Source organism: Phaethon aethereus (assembly GCF_964289735.1).
Source record: "Phaethon aethereus genome assembly, chromosome: 11".
Lineage (NCBI taxonomy): Eukaryota > Metazoa > Chordata > Aves > Phaethontiformes > Phaethontidae > Phaethon > Phaethon aethereus.
The window spans coordinates 9,074,315-9,089,263 of NC_138587.1; the positions used below are offsets into that span (position 1 = coordinate 9,074,315).

General features: G+C 46.6%; 1 protein-coding gene across 8 annotated transcripts in view; it reads left to right on the forward strand.

The window, feature by feature from the left end:
* Window positions 1-14,949, forward strand: part of CADPS (calcium dependent secretion activator) — a gene marked incomplete at its 3' end in the record, with an annotated part of 218,948 nt that overhangs the window by 88,208 nt on the left and 115,791 nt on the right. The window lies entirely within an intron of this gene.

The window sequence follows — 14,949 nt, forward strand, 5'->3', positions numbered from 1 at the left end:
CTCAGGTAAAGCTTTATCTGAGGCCACTCTGCCCAGGTCCAGTTCAAGGGCAGAGTCTTGTTCTGTCCTATTTGATCTGGTCCCCAAATCCTCAGGCTTGGCCCCATACTTGGCTTTTTTGTCTTACCCAGATGTTGTTATAAGCCTGCTAGTAGTGATCTTTGTTAATTTGGAAAGACAAAATGATGAATGGCTTATTTCCTTTCCTATTTGTGCGTTTAGTTATCTCGAAACACTGTCTGTATGGATTTGAGGCAGTTTTCCTCAGGTTCACTGCGGAGATTTCACACTCAAATTCTCAGTGTGCATCCTCACCGTGGAGATTTGCCTTTAAGATGACATGAAACCTCTTCCAGCTATGGGGAGCCATGCAGGAGGGGCTGCTGTTGGGATGTTCCGTCTCTGTTCCCACATCCCGTTCCCTCCAAGTGACCAGTCCCCAGCGGCATTTCACCAAGAGCTTCCCAAGCTCGTGAAAGGAAAGCCACAACTGCCCGGCTGCGTTACATGGCAGCACACAAGCACTGCGGGCAGACAGTTCAAGCCCAGCTGATGCAGGCAGGAGAGCAGAGCCGAAGGCAGGCTGCCTTCCCTGGGTGGTTGTCCTCCCGCGGAGGCACAGAAACTGCTGATGCCTTGCGCCCTGCGCTGTACCGGAGAAGCAGGAATCTGCAGTAAGCGGTTTAAAAACAATATTCCCAATCAGGGAAAAGTGCTGCAGCCCGGCTTACTTTTCAAAATGCTTCAAAATCTGCTTCAAAGAAGGAAGTAGGAGAGCCGTGCTTGGAAGAAAATTTCCATAAGAACCTGCAGTTGTCGCTATTTTAGGTATTTTTGTTGCTTCACTGGAGAAAGTTGGGCTCTATTTAGGGGAAATTACTACTACCCATACTGAAAAGCACACTTCTGCTGGGTTACGTGTGCTTATTTAGATTGGTCTGTTCATCCCACTTTTGCTCAAATGGTCTGTCCTTCCTTATGCAAGCCTTCTTGCTGTCAGCCATAGGACCATTTATACAAGTGTTGTTTTGAAAATAAGGGCTGCAAGAGTGAGCTCTTTAATTGAGTGGGTCTTTTTATCATAATGAAATATACAGTGTCTGGGCATGAAGCCATCAGCCCTCAGGAAAATGCAGCCAACGCTGAATGCTGCGGTGTGATACGAGTTATGCAAGCCATCACACTCATCTTCTTTCTTCCCATAGAGGTGCAAGTCAGGCTTGAAGTCTTCTGGGTTGCTCCATCACTTGGGCTAATACCTATGGAAATGCCTTAGAAGGGGAGTAGGTTTGCCAGTTGCATTCCTTGAGGGTCCTTGGATTTTTACTTCCAAAACCAAACACGACCCAAGCTGAGGCTCTAAAATAACCTTCCACAGAAACCAGAGACCATCACAGAAAGCTTGTCCTTTTTTCTTCTCTGCATTAGAAGTGCTTCTCCTCCCAGACACAACAGCCCAAGCAGGGAAAACCAAAGCCCTATGAAAGCAATTTACTGGACTTACATCCTCCCCTTCAGAAGAGAAGGAAAGAGAGAATGAACCAGATGTGACATGTTTGTCATGTTGCTTAATACAGGACTTGAAGGCCCTCAGGTACTCTGGTGGTGAGGGCAGTGATAGAAACAGCTCAGAGAAGTCCTTGATGCATTTTTGAGCTATGCTGCCTTGGAGACAAAAGATCGACGGTCAGTCAAAACAGACTTCTGAAGTGTCTCTGTAGATGCTGACGTCACTCTCACCGAGGTCATTCACACCATGTTTGCGTGTGTACTTCTTATCATAAGCAAAATACTCAATGATGAAGGAACTAGATCAGCAAAAGCATGCTGGACTGCTCTCCAGACGAGCTCGCTCCCCAGGTGTCCCAGGTTTTGTGTGCTTTGGCAGGGGATGCTGCCTGGCATGGGGGTGAGGAGCACACTGCTGGGATTTTGAGCCTCAGTACTATGAAAATGTAAATACTGAAGCAGGTCACCCCTGTACATCCCAAAACTTTTATATCTCAGAGGCTCAAAAAATAGAAATGCAGGTTAAGTGTCTGTACTCAGAACATGTGATGAATACAGTTCTGGAAACAGGCAGTATTTTCTTGGATTTAACTCTTCAAACTGCCTGAAATACAGTTTTGCCGTCATCTGGAGGCTCTACAAGCTACAAAAGACTAAATTTCTCACAAATGTCGGGGGGGGGGGGGAACATTTATACAGTAAGATTCACTGGAAGACTTCCCTTTTTTATGACAGCCCTGTGTCCTGGGGAGGTGGAGAGGAGAGTGTCATGGGGCCCCACAACCTTGTAGGACATCTTTTTACCTAGGAATGACTCATGGAGTTGTTCACTGTATTCTCACATGTCCTTGAAATGCCAGCCCTCAGCTAAAACACCCAGGCCACAGCACACTGGTGGCAGTGGCTGCTCTTCAGCTTGATGCTGTGCCAGGGGTGCTAACCCAGGCTCTGCACCCCTAATAGAAAAAGACAATTTCCCAGCCAGGAAAGGATTTCCAAAAGCACTGGTCTAGGTCTGTGGGAGGTTCACCTGTGGAGACACCATCACTGGAGATGTTCAAAAAACGTGTAGATGTGGCACTTCGGGACGTGGTTTAGTGGGCGTGGTGGTGTTGGGTCAGTGGTTGGACTTGATGATTTTAGAGATCTTTTCCAACCTTAATGATTCTGAGATTTGTCTTCCCTGGTGCAAAACCAGCAGGTTTTGCAAATAAGATGTTTGAAAGCATCTTAGTGTCTTTGGAGCTTGAATCTTGTTTGTAGATCTTGAAAGAGGCAGGGTAGCAGCAGGGTTAGCAGCCACATGCACCGAGTGATCAGATGAGCTGTGTGTGAGGAGTGTGGCTCTTGGGACACTGGTCTTCTGTTTCTTCTCAGGCTCCATGGTGGATTCCTGACATTTTAAGCCCAATCCCTTCATGGGAGGATTATTTGTCTCAGCATGGGTACTGAGGTTGGCACAGTACTAGAGAAAGCCCGACCTGAAATAGCAAGGGTTATTTCAGATCAGGCTTGCAGTGTATTATTAGTAGTGCTTTTAATAAGTTGTGTAAGAAAAATCCTTTGTATTATGCCCTAACGTGCAGATGCCTCTACAGAATATCCCAAATCCCAGTGCAAGGGGGATTTTTCTGCTTTTCACACTGGAATTTTATTCTTGCAGATCTTTGAGGGTTTTATACCACTCCCCTGCACATTGTCCTGATATCTGCCCTCTGCAACGCATGGAGCAGGAGGTGACTCTGCACGTCTCCAACGCTGCCCTTCCAGGAGCTGCGTTAGTAATGCTGCTGTTCACACAGCCTGAGAACAAGGTTGCTGAGGGGTCTGGGAATAGCACAAAAGGTTCAGCCACAACACCGCTGTCCTACGGTCTCTAAAGAGGCTGCTGGATATATTTAAACAGTGACCTGTGCTTGTAGCAGTGCTCATGGGCTGTACCAGTGATTCATCTTATCAAACTGCCTTTTTCTGATGTGAGCAGAACAAAAGAAAACAAAGAGACCCAAACAACAGCAGGATCCTACGTGCCTTGTAAATAAATGCAGTATATTCACCTGGACCTATTTCAGCATGCAGATAAGTCTCATTCTCCCCTGGCTCACACTAGTGAGAATCAGGTGCATTGAACTCAGCGGAACCATTTGGATTAAAAGCAGTAAATAACTGGTTGGGGGTGAACCTGGCCAACCTGTCTAGGCATTTTGGGATGCCCAAGAAGGGATGGAGGTGAGGGCTGCTCCTCTGAGTCTGGAAGTGCCTTCATTTGGAGGCATTAAATATCCCCCCTGCAGCTTCTCCAGGACTAGCACAAGGGTCATTCAGCAGCTCAGAGCATGAGAAATGAAGATGAAGCTTACTATTTTTGAAGGAGAAAAGATCTCTGTTTGTTGCCTGTTTTTTTTTTTATTCCCTACAGTTTTGTTAAGCAGCTGCTGTAGGGAGAGCAGCGCTGGAGAGAGGACACTCAACAGGTCTTGTCTGACTCTGTGTCACTTCTTACGTTGTTTGCTGTGACCAAGAGCTTGGGCCTCATGTCCTCTCCAGAAATTCACTCTTGATAAAGTAATGTCTTTGGTAAACTTTTAAACCTCTCCATCTCCATCCCTTAGCTGGGAAAAACAGGGCTGCCCTGTTTTATCTTTGTGCTCGCTGCTGATGCTGCTCCCTGATTTGCTTTCAAGGTGCTCTGACAGCTCAGCTGCTTATCTCTGCTGCGACAGGCTGCCCTTGTTTGGATCCTTCAGCAAACCCTCCGAGCTTATTGCTCGACTAGGGTCTTTGTTTCAAACCGGTGTGCTGCATCCAGCAGAGCCCACTGCCTGACTGTGAAGAGGGACAGGAACACCACAGCATCCTTCCTTAGCGCCCTTCTAAGGGAGCAAAGCGCCCTTCTAAGAGCAGCAAAGGAAGGAGCCCTGTGGGACAGGAGGCTGGCGATCAGGGATGCCCTCGCTCTCTTTGCAGAAGGGGAAAATCTGGTCTTTTCATTCAGGAATCCCCTGCCTCAGGCCCTGGAGTTTGAAGCGATGCCCAGTGGCTTTGCACAGAGTAGGAGCGTGATAAGAGCATTTTGTTGCAGTCAGTGTTTTGCTGTCACGGTTAGTTGGGAGATGCTGTGAACACTTCCCTGTGGTAAAATGAGAAAGGTCCTTTTGAGATGTATAAATTACAGATAAATATTCCATATGCTGTAGAACAAATTTAACCCCACTAAACTAAAGGGGTTTATACTGATGCGAGGGAGAGCAGATTTTAGACCATAATTCATGTTATATATCCCTCAGTACGGCTGCTGGTGCCGTGCCTGGTGGGTCTCCTCCAGACATGTGTGGATCCAGGAGGCTGGCCACCGCTCGGCATTGCTGTCCTGGCTGCTGTGACAGCCCTGCGGGCTCTGCAGGCAGGCAGGAGAATCGGCCACCTCCAAATTCCTGGCATCACCTGCGTGCTCTGAGCCCGTGCGACTTGGAGCTGTTCCTGTGTTGCAGAGGTATCACACCATGGCAAAGCTCAGGCAGAAGACCTGTGTGCCTCCACAGTTTTAAGCAGTCATTCAGATTTAAGCAAAATTCATGATGCTGGGTAAAAAACAAAGCCAAAGGGAATTTTAGGAGATAGCTGCTTTTTTTTCTTTTTTTTTTCTCCTCCCTCTTCTAGTTGGCTTCAGCATTAAATATAAGCTGTCTTAATTACCCAGACTGATTAACTTGCCTTTCCAGTTGCATGGTTTCATTTCACAGCTGTGCAGCCGCTTACAGCTCTTTTTCCTTCGGAAACCTTTAGGAGCCTTATGAATGTGTCAAAGTAGGTGACTGAGCCCTGGGTACAGCTAACATCAGACACCGTCACTTCTGAGGTACAGCCCTCATCCCTGGGATGAGTGTCTGAGCAGAGGATCAGTCTGCCCCAAGGCATCTGTTAGGGAAGCGTCTTCCAGGAGAAATCTTCAGCTTCGCTCTCTGCGAGTGCAGTGTGGATGAGCTCTGAGCCTGTGATGCTATCGGGTGACAATGACAGGGACAGGAACTTCAGGGGAGTTGCTTTTAGCCCCTCTGTCTAGGGCTGAAGGGTACAAAGTGGGTCCAAATCCCCTACACAAGATTTCTTCACTTACAGCTATTTAGCATGTCTAGGAGCCAGTTTTCGGATGAGAGTGTGCATGGCTTTGCACCTGCAGGGTTCTGCCTTTAGTTCAGTTTGACCTGCTCTTCAAATCCCCTTTTGTGCCTGTGATAGTATTTCCATGATGCTCCTGAGATTTATGCTATGACGTTCCCATTTTTGAAGGTGGAGGCTGTGAACAAGTCATTAAGCATAGCAAAAAATGCACTAAAAAGTTATTACCCAGGTGCAAGCATGCGATCTATTATGGGAAGTCTTCATGCAAGTGGTTTAGTGTCCTTTCTAATTAGAAATTCAGAACCTCTTCTGATGCTTTCTCGTAGCTGCTCTGCAGGAATGGTTCTATAATAAATCTGCTTTAGATTAAGCAGCTGAGTTTTTCCCCAGAATAAAGGCAAGGCCCCACAGGGATTCCCTTACCTTGGGTGTCACTCAGACAGCAGTGCGGTAGTCTGCTGGGACTGCAGATGGTGATCCCAGGTATGGTCCTATGGTCCTACTCCCAAAGGTCTCATGGTCTCTCCTCTGTCCTGTACTATAAATGTTACACTAGAAACTGTGTTGGAGAATAATGAAGGCTTGTTTCGGTAGACCCACCTCTCGTAATTGGGTTCTCTGGTATGAAGTGCAAGCTCTGGCTGTGTTTTCCTGGCCTTTAGAGCGTACATAGCATTGCTTTCGCATGGATTCTCTGGTGTCTAGGAAGGGTTGAGCTCATGCACCTTCTCTTTCACAGATGAATGTCTCTCTCTTCTCGCCAGCTGTCTAATTTCTTGAGTGTTCCTATGCACTTGGGAATTATGTATTCCTGTGATAGCGCATACATTCAAATTTAAGTTTTCCAGAAGGTGTGATGATGCCCAAGGCGATTTTCATTGACACCCATCTGCTTCATCACTCCTGTGCATGCAACCTTAACATGGGATAGTAAAGACCAAAAGGACATTGAAATGAGATTGGGATTCAGTGATCGGAAATAGTGCTATATTTAGAGGAGGAGTGCAAAACAAAAGTCTGGGATACATTAAGTCTTCTTGTTTAATACCCATGGTTGGTGTTTTTTAAAAAATTAAGCCATGCCTTAGTGCAAGTTCTGCACGTCACTTACTGAGTGAAAGGCGGGGGATGAGGCATGTGAAAAGTGCCCAGTTGTTGGTTTATTTAAGTGCTGTGTACAAGTAGAACACATTATTATTTAATGAGGGGTACTGCTATTGCTGGTTGCAAAACAGCGTAGGGAGATACAAAGCATGCTTAAGGAATCAGTACTGTGCCTACTCCTGCCTGGACAGAGCTCTGGAAGAGAGCTTCCCCCTTAATGGGAAGGCCAACCTTGACAGTGATTTCTAAACATCTTAGTTGTCCTTTTTGTGAAATGAAGGTGGAGAGGCCTGTTGCCTTTGTGAACATCCGAGGCCTGCCGATGAACAGCATGCTATGTGTGAAAGCACGTAAGGGGAGCTATGTGATGGTGTCACTACATGGACAAAGAGGACAAGGCATGCTAATGTGGTGAGGAACTTGCAAACGTGTCTGGAGTGCAGAGACATGGCAGCGTTTTCTTGAATCCCTTCCAGAGCAACTCCAAGGTATTTTGGATTTTAGAAGTCTGTGAAAGGCAGGACACAATGCACAGGGCTGTCTTGCCTGGCTCACTGGTCTGCATCTGCAGCAACTCCCACTCCATGGCTTAGAGGAGGTGAGAAGGGGGATCCCAGCAGCTGCACACAGCCACCGCAGCTGCAGGATCCATCAGGATGTGGGAAGAGGGCTCACCAGCACCCAATGGTTGCTGAAGGAAGGATGAAGTCCTGCAAGTCAGGGACTGCTGAGCCCTGCGATCATTGTCAGGCCAGAGATGTGAAGTGCATGTCTAGGGACGGATGTCCCATAGAAACAAAGGATGTTGTGTTAGCGTATTTGCTCTAACTCTGCTCAGTGGCTGTGTGTCCCTGGGCCAGTGGCTGGCTCAGTCCTTGCTTTGGGTTTCCTAGCCATGAAACTAGAGCAATGCTGCTATTTCACAGCAGAGAAAATGCTCACGACAAAGGTGGCTGGGTGGGCATCATCTGCTGGAAGTGCATGCTCGTCCTCACTGACCCAGGAGATGCCAGGATGACTTTGCTTCTAGCCATCATAAGTTAGGCACGACAAGCCCCATCCCAAGTGTCTGGCTGGATCTGGGCTTCCTGTCCTGGGTGCTGGCTTAGAAGAATATAGGACAGCAAAAATGTAACTGGTGGCACAGCAAGAGACGGTCTTGTTCCTCTCTCTAGCTGGTTTTGGAAGGGTACCTTGTGCCATTTTCTGTTCTGTTTACATTTATGAAATATTTCACTGCTCTACTGAATTTTATAAAGGAGGGTCTAGACTATGTTGGCACAAAACCAGTATCCTGTATTTTCAGGCAGAGGATTTCCCTCTCTTTTTCCATGGTCTGTGCTTGAGAGACACCGAGTTTCTGTAAAGCAGGCAGCGCACGGCCTTGGTAAGTCTAAATCATAACCAGGCCTTAACTAGCTGCAGGGCTCTACTTTGCAGTTCTGTTTTCTTCCAGGTGATAAGATTTGGTAGAAGTGATTAACCAGATCTGAATTAAATAATTGTTCTGGGAAATGAATAGCTGGTTCAGTGGAGCATCTTTGGCCAAAGGAAACTTCGATTTGCATGTGCATGGCATTGCAGCCACCTTATACAAGAAGTGGTAACAACCGTAGATAGTAAATGCACACAGACCCATTTAATGAATGAAACTCTAACTCATGCTGTATCCAAAGTAGGCAGCCCTCCTAAAAGCAATTATTCTTTCAATTCAGACTTCCCAGTAAAAGGTTGCTGGGCTTACATTTCCATTTCCTCCTGCTGAGCTTTTCTCCTCTAATTGTAATATCATAGTATTAAGCGAGAGCACAGGGCATTTGAAAAGCAGTCATTTAAGTCATGCTAGGTAATCACGCTACTTATTTTTCCTGTTAATATCCCGAAGATTGCGGTGAATAGCATCGCCATAAATTCTCGTCCAAGCCAGCGGCGGGATTTCTGCAGTAAAGCACAGCCTGGGAGGAGTGTGTGGTCCTGGGCACATGAGGTGAGGCTGGGCTGGGTACAGGCGTGGCAGAGGGACATCTCTGGGGCAGGAATGCCATCTCGTGGCCGTAAATAGCTATAATGTGATTAAATCCATCTCCCATCCCTTCTCACAACTTCCCCGTAACACTCTCGCTGTGTATCAGCTATGCTCAGGAAACAGAAATCAAGCTCTGCATTCTCTGTATAGCAAAGATCATCCTTTTTTTGGGTTCCCAAAGCTGTGCCGTCGGCCTCAGCAGCTCCTCTTGGCTGCAGTGCCCTGGCAGCCAAGTGACACGGTGCTGGCACAGCAACAGGATCTGCGGGGACTGCTTGTGAGCCACAAGCAGATCGAGAGCAGACCTCCACAGGCTTTGCTTTGCTGAAGTCTCCGTCAGCTTTACCCTATTCCTTCTGCACCTTGCACGCTTAGACGCAGATGTGATGCTCTCCTAGACATATTTCTCTCAGCCGGCAGCCATAGTGTTGCCGTAGCCAGTTTGAGGATGTGGGAGTTGCAGCTCCTGGAATGAGAGATTGTGCCTTTTATCAGCTGTCTGGTACTGCTGGCTGCATGATGTTAAGCAAGATGGTGTCTGTGTGCATGACACTTAAATCATGCCTCAGAGCTGTGGGAACGAAAAATGGACAGTCCATGAAATGCTGGAGGTTGGAAGACATCCTTAGCTGCTGCTAGTAGGGACGTACTGTCTCCGCTTGCCTTTTGCATAACTCCATAGTGCTTTCTGCAGTGGTAATGGGTAAATGAACATCCTTTTCATAAGCAGAATAATTACTGATGATGTTTTTTTAGCAGAGGGCGTATTATATGTTTGGCAGGAATTAGGACATCACGGGAAAGGATGGATTCACTCAGAGAGACCTTGGGTTATCCCATCAGAGCAGACGTCAGCGCTCTGTGCAGAGACATGGTGTTGCGTAGCTCCGCGGGATGGCAGGTACAGCCGCTGCTGCCGGCCCGCGTGTGCGGGGATGCTGACTTGCCGGTCACCTGCACAGCAGCTGCATCAGCGGAAGCAGCTTTTACTTGCAAAGTCGTTGCAAAGTCTGCGCAGGAAAGTCTAGGAGGAATCAAATCTGTTTGTGCTGTCGCTCCCACTTCAACTCAGCTTCTTCCAAGGGGATGGGACTGAAAGGCTGTTCTGTCAGCAGAAAGGGAGGAGAGGAAACAAATGTGAACAAAAATAGGCCGCGTTGTCAATCTGTGTCTGATCACTTTGGTTATCCTGTTCTGAAGGTGAGTAAACGCATCGAACTCTTACCATGGGAGGAATCCCAGAGGAGGCTCAGCAGCTCCTGGGAATCAAGCCATGTTACAGGTGCAAACCGTTCCCAGTCCATTCCACAGGCAGAGTGGAAAGGTACCTTTTTCGGCACCTGAATTGTATTTCCTAGCCTAGGATGAGCAGAGTTTTTCACGTGAGCAGAAATACAGAAGGTCTTCTGCATCTGTACGTATCCTTTGAGATTTTCATTTCAGATCTTTCTTGTGCACCTGCAGCAGTCACCTCCAGCACCCCTCCTCAGCGGTGGGAAGACAAAGGCACTTTAGGGCAGGCTTCATTTCATCTGCTTGCTGCCTCTAAATTGTGATGAGGGAAATTAAGGCCTAACTCCACTGACTATTAATTAAATCTCTCATTACAATAGCAGATGCTGCCCAAGGCAAGTGACATGGACATGTGTACATGGTAGCACAGTCCCCTAAATTTGGGTTTTTCCACAGTTGTGATCTGTCTCATGTCTTGGCATCCTTGCCTGCTAGCTGAAGATCAAGTCCTTTACCTGGAGCCATAGTTCCATTTGAGGCCTTCTGCGGCACGTGAAGTCCAAACTCGGTCCCACAAAACCCACCAAACAGATGAAATGACTTGCTGTTTTGCTGGTGGAGGGCAGCTGCTGGTGGGAGGAACCGACACCTCCCATACTTCATCCACAGCGTGATGCACTTGCTGAATGCTGCAGAGCAGGCAACACGTGCTTGCTTCTTTGTTTGGTGTCTTTACACCCTATTTTGTTTCTGACTAAGTAATATTTTTATCTTTCCATAATGATATCTCTTGAGAAGGTGTATCTCAAACAAACTGGGTTATGTTTCTTAGAAGAATTTAGTTGACCTCGGTTGAGGTTTTTAGTCCTACTGCAATAGGTTGCAAACCAGTTCATAACTGTCCCCAACCTAGCATCCCCAAACTGGCTGTGGTTTGTGGGTATTCCCCCACTGAAACCAAGCTGTGTGTGAAGCTGCACCCCGCAGGTCTCCAGCTGTGGGCTTTCTTGGAGACCCTAAAAAAAAGCCCAAATTCTTCTGTTGTCTTTGGGTTTTTTCACATCCCAAAGACACAAACCAAAAACCTCTCATCCATTGCCATTACCCTTGAGAGTTACAAAAAAATACTTATTTTCCCAAAGGCTTTGGGATGCCCTACTTCTTTTTATTACTGCTTTGTGAACCAGCTGGTGCCTCCGTCCACGTGTTGCTGCCACCTTCCCTGCCAGTTCGGTGCCTCATCACCACTGCTCCCGAAGAGGAGCGAGCTGTCTGCTCTCCCAACACCTGCTTGTGAAAGGCTCAGCACATGGGCAGCGCTGGCTCATTTACGTCATTCCTAGAGGTTCACAAATACCCAGTTCTGAAAATGAAATGAGCATTTTCATCCCAGTTGGAATTAATGCCATCCCTGCATCAGGTTTTGCTGTTGAGCTGCGTAAGTCTGTGTGCGCTCCATTATAATGAACTGCAGCCTCAGAGTATGGGCAAGGAAGTTCAGGATGATCACAAATAACCGTAATCTTGGTTGTCAACCTCTTATTTCATGTTTTTGAATGGCTGGCATATATAAAGCATTAGAGAATATAACAACAACCTTTCCTGCATGCCTCTTCACATACAGTTAAATGTTAAACACATTTAAAATCTGTTAATTTGTGTGAAGGCAGGTTAGGTGTGCTGCTTCTCTAACTTTGGTTTTCCCAGTGCTTGAGCTTTGGGCATACATGATTTATGGCCCAAGATTCAAGGCTGCTCCCTGGAAAGGTCTCTTCGGGGAGAGGAGGAGCGGCTGAAGAAAGAAAACCATCATTTGTTAGACAGGATTTTTGGAAGAACTAAATCAAGACTGTACATAGCATTCCAGTCTCCCAGCCGTGAATGGGATCGGAGCTCTCCATCCCCAGAGCAGGATCCAGCTCCAGCAGGCACCATGGCTGGGCACCACGGTAAGCCAAGAACCAAAGGCTGGTTAAAAGCATCACACCCAGACAAGGTGAAGCAGTGACCACCAAAGGGTGACCTTGCTGGCACGTTTCCTCAAAAAACAAGCAGTGTCTATCAGGCTGCTGTCTGTGCCACCCTCTTGATGGGCTTCCCACCACCAGCCGGCTTGCTTTGGAGACCAAACTGTGAATACACCAGAAGGGACATAGACACACTGGTGTGGGTGCCAGGAGAGAAGAGGTGAGGGATGTGGGTGAAGAGAAGTGCATGAAGGGCAACCCTTTCCTACCTGCAGCAGCAGCGCACGAGGGAGGCAGCTGGTCATCGCATTCTCACCAGGTCCCATTCTGGCAGCAGAGCACAGCAAGTGAGGTTAAGCTGGCTTGCAAATTTTGTCCCAGACATGGTCACCTTTATTAAAGACCTTTCAGATGGACTGCCCTGCCTCCCCACGCAACCAGCTGCAGGAAGGCTCTGGGTACTGGTTTAGGGGGCTGTGGCCCTGCGGGACGGAGGCAGCTGCACGCCACGCTCTGCATTGCCGAGGACGTGCTCCTGGGACGGGCATCGCTGCTGACTCGCTTCCACTTGAAAAACGATACTGAGCAGTAGTTCAATAAACCACTGGGCAACGTGCAGGTATATTATTCTGCAAGACTTTTTTACTTAGGCGTTAAACTTGTGAGAACAAGGCTGAAGGGCAGCGTCTCCCGCAGAGAGGGGCCGTGACCCAGGATACTGCTGTGTACATTGAGCGTAATGCGCACCTGGAGTCACTGAAGGAAGAGTGTAGCTCTCCTTTAATACACATTTTTACTTTTATTTTCTGCTTTATTCATGTTTATTCCATGCAAGCTGGCAAGCGAACCCATTTCAATAAATATAACTGGAGAGGGAGAAAAGGTGTCCTCTGGCAGTTTTGAAGCCCGTGAAATCTTGGTCATAGATCATGTTGAAATGTCAACCCTGTCGGAAGCACATCACTCTCCAGCTGCTCCCATGTTAGCCGAGTGACAGGCTGAGCTGGTTAGCAGGGCTGATTCATCACCCTGCAATATAAGTTCATTACTTGTAGAAATCATAGGCATCAGTGTTCTGGCCAGATTAAGTCACAAAAGCAATGATGGAAGAAGGGTTACTGTTTCAAATTAGGCAGAGGCTAAGCAGACTTGAAGATCACAATACATGAATGCAAGAATTTAATGCATTCTTGTGGCTACTAACATGCATGTTCACTTTTGGGAGTCATGGGTACTAATGGTTTACTTTGAGGAATTTACACGCAAGAGGCAAATAGAAATTTCTAAGTCAGTGTCTCTCGAGGACAGCTGAGAAAATTGGAGATAAGTGGGATATCATGGAGAAAAACTGCTGGCAATGTGAATGTGAGGAGACTAGGTGGTCTTACTTCTTTTGTCCATAAGTGAGAGCTCCCAATGCTCCCGAAATCAGACAGGGAAGCCCATCCTTCAAGTGCTCCACCTTAGACAAACCCATGGAGGTAGTGGGGGACAAGGGTGACTGAAGGAAAGTTGTTGTCTACTCATGCCCTCTGGATATGTGTCATTTTACGTTTCATTCAGAAAAAAATCTCCGCACTTTAGGCTGTTTGGTTAGTAACTGTGATGGCAACTTTGTGTGGACACAAAATCTACAGTGATGATCTACTTATTTTGCTTGTAAAAGGTAAAACAAGGGCAAGCATTTTTCAAGCTAGCACCTGGGGCATATCCTCCAGCTCTTTGCAGCGAGAAAAGTTTAGCTACTCATCCTAAGTCTGATGCCTACCTAGAAACGCCGGAGATGCAAGTAGATCCTATGGACATCAATGGAACAGCACAGATCCAGTAAATAGGGCAATAATTCTAGCAAAGTCCTTACGCATGGCAGCCTTTCTTGGCCAGCTCCAGGCTTTGGGATACACTGGGCAATAAGAAATGCTGGGCTAAGGATTTCAGGAGGGATTCAGACACTTAATATGGTCCTGACTGAGAAAGTACTGTCACAGTTTTTTTGCTTCTGTCCTTTTCTCTGGTGTGTGTATATATATATCTTCTTGGCCAGAATGACATTATTTTGTCCTCATTTGCAGATGTTTTATTGCTCTGAAGTGTAAGCATGAGTTCTGTGATATGGGGACAAGATAGTGCGGCTATTTCATGAGAAGATTTGTCCAGAACAGATCCCAAGACAGTTTCCCAACAAATAAACTCCTGCGGTGATAACCTGCTTAATTATTAAATATGGAAATGAAACCATTACATTGTTAGTCCCCCAAAAGATCCTAATACCTAACTACTGTCCAGAGCTAATTTTCTGAACAATAATTTAACACACAGCACAGATAAACTGTGTACTTAGATTGAATACAAATGATGTTACGGTGACATGAATTATGGCCTTATGCTGAGCATCACTATGGCAACTAATGACATCACCACAGGCTTCAACCTGCACAAAACCCAACTTCCGAGGGTCTCTATTTATTGGCGCAGATCTTTTCAGGGCTTTTGGGGGTATGAATATGTAAGCACCACAGTGTTGTCAAGGGTTTGCTATGTATGTTTACTGTCATTTGAAACATTTATTCCCTTTGTGGTTAATGTTGTTCTCATGAAGGGAACCTAATGAAAATTACTGTTTGTATTTGGTTAGTAACATTTGTTGATAACATATGGTCTGGGAATGCTTCAGCAAATAAGAGCTTTTTAATAGTAAACAGAGATATGAGTTCTATAAAGCAGATGCTGTCAGAATACGCAGTGTAGGGTTGGATATTTTCTTACTTTTGCCTCTTACCCAGAGCAAGTTTGTCTTCTTCTTTCCCTGCTGGTGACAATGCAGTTTTTTTAACAGAGAAAACATAACCTGTGACCTGAAGCTGCAATTAGAAAATAAGGTTGTTTCTTGGTTCTTATGCTTAAAACGTTTCTTAGGTAGCTGATGGCTTACACATGAAAAAGATGTAATATTGAGGACCTGGCTGGACCTGTAGTGCTGTAGACAGT